Below are 9,673 nucleotides of genomic sequence, written 5' to 3'. Positions count from 1 at the left end.
AAGAGTATTAGGTATTATTAATTATTTATCTTCTCAATAACTTTACTTTAATATTATTATATAAATTATCTATTATCCTAACATAAAATAGAACCATATCTAGTTCGCACATAGCCTGTTATATGTCCTAACATATAATCTAGGAAATAAGCACATAATTCACATACGACTTCTAGCAGATATTTAATATTTTAAAAAATACTTGTATTAAATCATATTTATGAAAGAGACTATGCACTCACCCGACTTAGCGGGTGACTGGTGATATAGGCAGAGTCTCGCCTAACACCTAAGATATTCCTTGATATAACCTAAGTAATATTACTACCGAGTTTTAGTCTAATGATCCCGGAACTAACAATAGTCTAGATCCTCACTAATCCCAAAGTCTACATAGAGATATATCAAGTAGGGATCAGTCAGGAAGGACAGTTGGGAGATAGGATCATTTCGGCATAATAGCTTTTTTGGAATCCAACAACCATGCAACGCGACCATTCTAGACATTTCTCTTGTAAGTAGATCAATCAGTATAACGACATGAAGTTACTGATAAATATTATTTATAGTTTCATAATAATGACTTATGGCTATAAATATAAGTTACATGGAAAAGACTAGAGTGTAACTTAACTTATAGAGGTTCTTCCTGACAAAAGTTAGGAATTGTATTGGCAGAGCTTTTACTCGCTAGCTATTACTTCTTCAGGGATCGCATGACTTCACCAAAGGCTAAAACTAAGGTAAATTGGCTAGAATTGAAAGAAATCGAGAGAGAGTGTTTGGGAAGTTGTGGGAGAAAGAATGCGGCTTGGCCTCCGATTTATAGTCATTTTTAGGGTTAACGGCGTGCAAAACGGGTGTACGTCACGCATTTTAAGGTTACGAATCCCCATCCAATTTGGGCCACGTGTCAGACTCTCCATGGCCTGCATTTTCACCATTTAGGAGCATGTGTCCCACACCTAGAATGCACCGCACCCGGCGCAAAATGTATATTTTGTGAATTCCATAACTTCTTTATATGAACTTCGTTTTCAACGTTCTTTTTCTCCATACGTAACGCTCGACGAGTACTAAAACTTTCCATTAGTCTCCATCATCTAAGTTTGATTTATTTGTAGCAATTATTTTTATATGATTTAATGATTTTTCAAAAATCATAATTCTTTCGTATATAGTCTAATTTCGGTGTTCCTTTTACCAAAATTCATATCTTAAAGTGTATTGTGATTTTCATTTTGGTGACTTTACCTAAAATTCGACCATTCTCTTTATACATTTTGATGTTAGTAATTTTTAATTACGCAGTTGATTTTTGTATCTTATAAAATTCATATCCTTTTCATATGAACTCAGATTTCTACGAAATTTATATTTTTGGGATCACGTCGACGTATACTTTCAAAATAATGTATATATATATATATATATATATATATATATATATATATATATATATATATATATATATATATATATATATGTTTTTCAATACTTATTTTTACGATTTATGGACGATTCGACTGATTTTTCCAAATATGAAACTTATATTATATAGACTACAGTGCACACGACTATAGATTATCCTATTCGAGGATTTTAATTCCAATCATTATTATTTATTATGTGTATCCTGAATTTGCGGGCGTTACAATTGTCTCCCCCTTAGGATGATTACATCCCATAATCATCAACAAGATAGGGCTTGTATAATGACTCCACACGTTAACTTTCCATCCTAGGTGATAACCATAACTCTTGTGTCTTTTCTATTGAGTTTCCAACTTTTAGACTACTTGACAGTTGACGGTGCTCCATCCCATACGTACTCTTCCTTTTACATTCGATCTTCATTGGAGGCTCCTGCTCCTCCTAGAATTGACTTAACCTAAGATAAGGTTTTACTTTGACTATCGTAACTGATTGATGGGTCACGTTTTAATGACCTATCATCAAATGATACAAAGGCTAGACTTTGGTCTCTTTGAGTCGGGTCCTCACACGAAGGATAACTTCCTTCATGTTCTAATCTAATATAATCACATTATCATAGGGAGCACTTCTAGCTAAAAACTGCTTAATCATAATGATGACTATGATACTTCAATTAATAGCTTTGATTATCACTTCCTTCGATCTAAAGTCAGATGCTACGTCGAACTTACTTCGTAGATTAGTCGTACTCGATTCGCTTTGACTACTAGGGTCAAAATAGAAATCATCATCGAATCATAGGTAATGATGGAAATAAACAAGAATAAATGCAATCACTAGTTCCATAGTATCTTTTTGACTCCTCCTGATCAAAGTACGAGTCATGTGATTCCTATAGTACGGGTCCACACTACCTTCCACACTTACTCATACTCGTCCCAAAAGTTGTCTCGCAGTTTTCACAAGTAACTATTTCCTAAAGATCACAAAAACAGTTTAACACATATAGATGTGTCCAAGTAATCACATACAACAAATTTCCTAGACTCCACTGTGATATCTTCCATGCATGTCATCAACTGTAATTCAATTTTCCAACCTTGAGTATAAATTCTTTCTCATGTAATTTCCTGCTTACAGGAACCTTATACCAAAATTTATTCTCAATCAAACTATTATGTTGAAATCATAATTTCTTTAGGTCACACAACAACGTTACATAATTATAAATTTTATAACTTTCGAAAATGATTACAACATTTATTCATATATTATACCCCTTATATTGGGCTTCACATCCTATTACTATCTATATTGGATGACTACTTCATATATCGATCAATCGGTTTCCTACTCTTGATTTCCTACAATGGCACTGCTTCATCAAGGATCATTTGGTAGCTTCTACCCTTAGGCTTTGCTGGTGGGATCCTTGGGGTTTGCTTCTCAGCTTTTAGGAACTCCGCCTTCATGTTCCCTTCTTCTCTGTAAGTGAAGCAAGCTTTTCCTTTTACTGTGCATTTTGAAGAGATATGGCTCGACTTCTTGCTGTAACACCGTAAAAATTTAAACAATTTTTCTCATTTTAAAAACCATATAATTTCATTCACATCCACATTTTAAAACATTGTATCATCATTATCTTAATACAAAACCCCAAGATCAAAACATATGAACTCCAGTGTGCGTGTGTACGAGTCATGTCGGCGCCTTCCTACGATCATCGCTGGTACTTGAAACACAACACATAACACTGTAAGCATAATTGCTTAGTGAGTTCCCCAAAATACCACTCTTACACATATTAGCCACTCGAGGCTATAACTCTGTTGACCCTCTGGTCAATGTGTCTCAGTGGAACCCTCCAGTCCCAACTCTCTATGGGCCCTCTGGTCATAGCTTTATGGACCCATTGGTCCTACTTTGTATACTCTGAATCATGTATATCACATATCACAATAAATCTCAACACATATATAACATGCAATTGTACTAGCACGTAACTCTAAAATACACTGTCACATATCTCTGTACCACACTAGGTAAAGTATAGTGAGAAGACTCGCCTCAGATGTCTCGGTAAATCTCTGACTTGGTAGAAATACGATCTAGCCTCCTCCTAATCACATAAAGTAAATATTCTCAAAAATATAACTCTCGGGACTAGACTCAACCCTCTCTAGGCACCCTTATCAGGCAAAAGACCATTTTACCCCTCTTTCAGCTCAAAGGCCACATTGTTGACCAAATCCTACAAGTCAACAAAGTCAATGGTCAAACTTTGACCAGACTCGTCGAGTGCAATTGGGTGAATCGGTGAGTCTACACGTGTCCACTAACTCTCCCGTCTCGCTTGGCACGTCGAGTTCCTCCCCTTGCTCGGCGAGTCACACCTGGCATGAATCACGGGGCCACCCCGACTCAACTCGTCGAGTCTCAAGATCAACTCGGCGAGTTCCGCTATGAACTCCAGTCCTCTAATCCCCCTCTGACTCACTGAGTTATTCCCCCAACTCGGCAAGTCCACTCACAGAGTGATTTACGGGAAACCCTAACCCTACTCGCCGAGTCTGCCCTTGGACTCGACGAGGTCATGCCATGCACAAACTCAAATGGCCTCCTGAAGTCAGATCTATTCCTTGGATCCATAGATCTGTGACAACCCATAATTTCTATTCTGTACAACCCTTCAATTCAATATAAGTCAGAAAAGTTGCTGCTAAGTTTCAAACTTTTTGGAACAGGTTTGAGTATTTTAGGATTTACACTTCGGGTGATATCAGGAGAGAGGGTGCCCTAGGGTTTATTGTGAAACACTATTATTCCAAAACTCCAAGAAATTAGAGTTTACTGCCTGAATAAAATATTTACAACCAAAAACCCTAAATCTGAGAGTATATATATATATATATATATATATATATATATATATATATATATATATATATATACATACATATATATATATATATATATATATATATATATATATATATATATATATATATGACAATTAGTCATTATTTACACGTTTTCCAAATCTCAAGATCCAAATCTAACTTCTCTCTCAAGTATCATCCAAAAGTTTTTTTTCATGATCTTCAATCTAGTAAGTGTTTCTAGCCTTCTTAAGTTGTTATATGACTTAATCTAGTGTTTTAACACACTTCTAACCGTGAAATCATTCCAAAAGGGCCAATCTTCAAGTTTCACCAAGAACACACACTAGTGTTCTTGGACTTTTAGCTCATTTCAAGCTTCAATATAGTAAGTACTTCTATCCTAGAGTCTTATAAAGCTTGTTACATTCCCTTACATCAAGAAATCATCCCTAGAACACCAAGATCAAGGTGTTTACGGTCCAAGAATGTTCTTGGACCGTAAACCCCAATTAAAGGTGCCAAAGTGTCCCTTATCCTTTCATAAGCCTTGGATATTAACCTAGAACCTTACCTTGATATGTTTAGCACATAAAAACCACCAAAATATCTAATTTATATGTGTTTACGGTTTGGGGATCTCCCAAAACCGTAAACACCCCAAAATGTGTTATAAATGACCCATATTCCTTCCTTATGCCTAGAATCTAGCCTAGACTTTTACCTTGAAGTGTTTAGGACTTGAAAACATCAAAATACCATGGTCCATAGGAGTTTACGGCAGCAAACACATGGAGAAATGGTCCATGGTCTGTAAACTCCATTTAAGAGTGTATTGATGCCACAAACACTTCCTAAGGCTTAAACATGAAGTAGGAATGCTTAGAATGACTTAGAAGACTTCAAATCAACAAATGGTCAAAATCTTATGAGCTTACGGCCGTAAACTCAAGGGTTTGCGACCATAAACTCAATAGGTTATGGTCTTTAGGGAGTAAACTCATGAAAGGGGTTCTTTTGAACCCTAAGCTCAATAGCTTTGTCCTACAACACTTAGATGCAATCCTTAGCACTTATAACACTTATATAAAGTGTTTAGCATGTCTTAGGATGTCTTAACTTTGTTAATTAGTTGTTTAAAGGCTAATTGGATACATATATGTACTACTATATGTTAACTAGGATCCTTGTGTGTACAAGCCTTCACTTGGCACTTAGCATCCTACGGCAGTCAATACATCCAAACCACCAACTACAGGTGAGTTCATACCCCTTAATCAATGGTTTAAATGTTTTTTTATGCTTTTATGGGGAGGGGGATACAAGTTGAATCATGCTAGTTATTATATCAATCACATGTGATTAATAAGTAGCATACAAAAGGATTTACCACTCTTTTAGTTGTTTTACCGAACAGATTACTTCAAATGGTTTTCCAAAACATGTTTACTCGTTTAAAACTCTTTGTTAAACTGTCTTACATAATGAATGTTTCTTTTCAAACCCTGTTACAGTTGTGTTTCAAAACAAAGGTTTTCCTTATACTTTAAACTGTTCTCATCAAACAAACTGTTTTTTCAAATCATTTTACACACTGACATCAGGTCATCTTTTCCTAGTTATAAAACTTTTCAAAGGTTTTACAAAACTTCTTTTATACTTTTATATTGTCAATTTCATGTCTATATATGTATAGTTATATAAGTAATGTTTAAAGGACTTAGGAAGACTAGCTCGCTTTACCTCCTTTTCCTCGTTGGGATGTGGCTTTAGGGCATCGGTTATCCATCTGAAGGTTGTCTAAATATTAGTTGTATATTATGTATACATATATAGACATAAAAGTTCTATCAATTAATTCAATACCCTTGGGTAGCAGGGGTATACGTTCATGTTCATACGTACCAGTTATATTACTAGTAAGCTACAATACGCGTAGTTTAGGAAGTTACTAATACTATTACTAGAATGCAGAATCATACCGCGAATCAGTTCATTCATGAGTCTATACATGCTAGATAGAGAGAGAATACACATTACAGCTAGAACACACAGAACATTACAGTACATTACTATACATGCTAGATAGAGAGGGAACACACATTACAACTAGCACATGCAGAACATTACAGTACATTACTATACATGCTAGATAGAGAGAGAACCCACTTTACAGCTAGCACATTCATTACATATACATTCATGCAGTTATGTGAGCCATTAAAGGGTCCCGACACTTCCTGCCATGACCGTTTTTGTATCCAGAATCTCCTTAATTGGGGAGTGTATGAGTTTGCGTATAGATCTATACTGGATTAACTATCTTACACCTTTATGCTCACTACAGTGGGACTTGCAAGTCTACGGGTGCCAAATGTCATTTCTTATGGCGTCTTACATCGTCATTTTACTAGAGTCGGTAGCAGGATATAGGTCGATCACATGTTACTTTAAATTATAATAGATTTAAGGTAGTTAGTACAGTTGTAGTTATTTGATACTACACCATAGTACTATTTCATTTTCCCATTACATTCACATCATGAACATTCACACGATGCACGGTAATGTAGAAACTATATTTTTGGTTAATGATAGTCCGATTTGGGAAAATACACACTTTTACAAGAGAAACAGTCAAATACTAGATGCCTTGGTAGAAGGCTACTTTCAGTAGGAAGCATAGGGTTTTCTAGGATATTCAAAACTTTTACATACTTACACTTCACATTCTTACGAATACTTTCTTACAAATTAAGACACTAAAATACTTATGATCTCACCAACTTTAAAGATGATACTCTCTTTCAAAATAACTTGTATCCTCAGGTCAACAGTAGACAGGTACCGATGAAAGGTTTAGAGATGATGGAGCTCGTTCAAGACTCATCTTTCATTTTGATTTATACTTTAGTGTCTATTATAATTTGACAGAACAAACTTGTATTAAAATTATATTATTAATGCAATGGATGATGTTGTTGCTTGTTTACTACTATTCATTGTTGTGATACTGTACATGACGTCCTCCGCCCCAGAACGTTTCTGCCGTTCATGGTTTTGGGGTGTGACAAGATCTGACATTCCCAAGCCTGATAAACACATAAAGTTCGAATCTTGACACTCATGGGACGTCTAGGAGGCTTCTCTTGGTGATTTAGCCCCAAAAGTAACATCCTTAGCTCAACACCTCCATAGCTCAACATAAAGCAAACTGAGATAAGCTCTTTAGACCACTATGGTTCCAGATCGGACGTCTCAAAGTGAATAGGGGCCATATCTTCACAATTTTCTTCCAATAAAGGTCATAAAACTCAACATTTATGGATTCCTTCAACAAAACAAATAAAGGGGCGATATAATACCTCAAAGATGAAGTCTCTTGCTCGAAATCCACAGATGCACAACCTCCTTGGTCTCCTCTAAGCTGGAAACACCTCCTTCTTGCAAGAATCAACCACAAAGATCAAGAAATGGCTCATATCCTCTCACAAACGCTCTAGCTCCTTTAGGGTTTCTCTTTGGGGTTTGGTAGCTGCAATTAACGGCCCTAAGGGACTTTAAATAGGTCCCAAACCCAGGAAATTAGGGTTTCATTAAACAGCGTGGACTTGCCGAGTCCACTCATGAACTCGCCGAGTCCAGCCATGAACCCGGATAAGAATCCACGACCCAACTCGGGGAGTCTAAGCACCAACTCGCCGAGTCCCTTCACATCCTCCAAAAATAAAAGAATAGAATAATATACCTGGGAGTCAAGATGTTACAATTCTCCCCCACTAGAATCAGACTTCACCCTCGAAGTCTTACTCTACAAACAACTCTGGATGCTGCTCCCGCATCTCTCGCTCCGACTCCCAAGTCAACTCTGACCCTTTCCGATGTTGCCACTGGACCTGCAGCAGAGGCACCTCCATGTTCCTCAGAACCTTGATCTGCCGATCCCTAATCGCCACCGGTCTCTCAACATAGTTCAGGCTCACATCCACTTGAATATCCTCTAATGGCACCACTGCCGACTCATCGGCTATAAACTTTCTTAGCTGCGACACGTGGAAGGTGTCATCAATCTAAACCAATTCTGCAAGTAGCTCCAATCGATAGGCTACCCTTCCTACTCTCGCGGTCACCCTGAAAGGACCAATATATCGGGGCCCCAACTTGCCCCTCTTCCTGAATCGGATCACTCCTTTCTAAGGAGAGACCTTCAGGAGCACAAAGTCGCCGACCTGAAATTCGAGCTCGGACTGGCGCCTGTCCGCATAACTCTTCTGGCGACTCTGGGCGGTCAACAACCTCTGCCTGACCTGCTGTATCTACTCTGTCGTCTGAAGCACGATCTCAGTACTACCCATCACACGCTGCCCTACCTCTCCTTAGCAAATGGGGGTCCAACACCTCCTCCCATACAACAGCTCAAAGGGTGGCATACCAATGCTCGAATGAGGGTTGTTGTTGTAGAAAAACTCTGCCAAGGAGAAGTACGTGTCCCAACTCCCGCCGAAATCCAACACACATGCTCGGAGCATGTCCTCGAGCGTTTGAATCGTCCGCTCACTCTGCCCGTCAGTCTATGGGTGGTATGCGGTACTAAAATGCAGCCTCGTACCCAATTCCTCATGAAATTTCTTCCAGAATCTGGAAGTGAAACGCACATCTCGATCTGAGACAATCGAGATCGGCACTCCATGCCGCGATACCACCTCTCTCACGTACATCTCTACCAACCTCTCTGCGGAAGAGCTCTCACTGATAGCAAGGAAATTAGCGCTCTTCGTCAACCTATCCACAATCACCCAAATTGCATCGACACCTCTCGCAGTCCTCGACAATTTGGTGATGAAATCCATGGTAATATGTTCCCATTTCCACTTGGGAATCTCTAACGGCTGCAACTTACCATGTGGACACTGGTGCTCGACCTTAACCCTGCGACAGGTCAAGCATCTCTCTACAAACCATGCGACATCCTTCTTCATGCAGGGCCACCAATACTCCCTCTTCGGGTCCAAATACATCTTAGTGGCCCCGGGATGGATCGAGAACTTTGATCGATGAGCCTCTTCCATAAAAATGGTACGCGTCCCGCCCACAAACAGTACCCATATCTGACCCTGAAATGTCATAAGCCCCCGACTATCGGTAACGAACTCCAATACCGGCCTGACAACTCGCTCTCTCTTCTGGCTTTCTAATCTCACAACCTTAGCCTGGTCCCCACAAATGGTGTCCAATACCAGAGTCATCACTGTCAATCTCAAACAAACATCTTGCATCGGGGCGCCCTCCGCCCTACGGCTCAGTGCATCGGCTACAACATTAGCCTTGCCCGAGTGGTACAGGATCTCACAATCGTA

This window comes from Lactuca sativa, chromosome 9, assembly GCF_002870075.4.
Source record: "Lactuca sativa cultivar Salinas chromosome 9, Lsat_Salinas_v11, whole genome shotgun sequence".
Taxonomy (NCBI): Eukaryota; Viridiplantae; Streptophyta; class Magnoliopsida; order Asterales; family Asteraceae; genus Lactuca; species Lactuca sativa.
The sequence above is the reverse complement of the archived record's forward strand: the minus strand, read 5'-3'. Positions refer to the sequence as shown.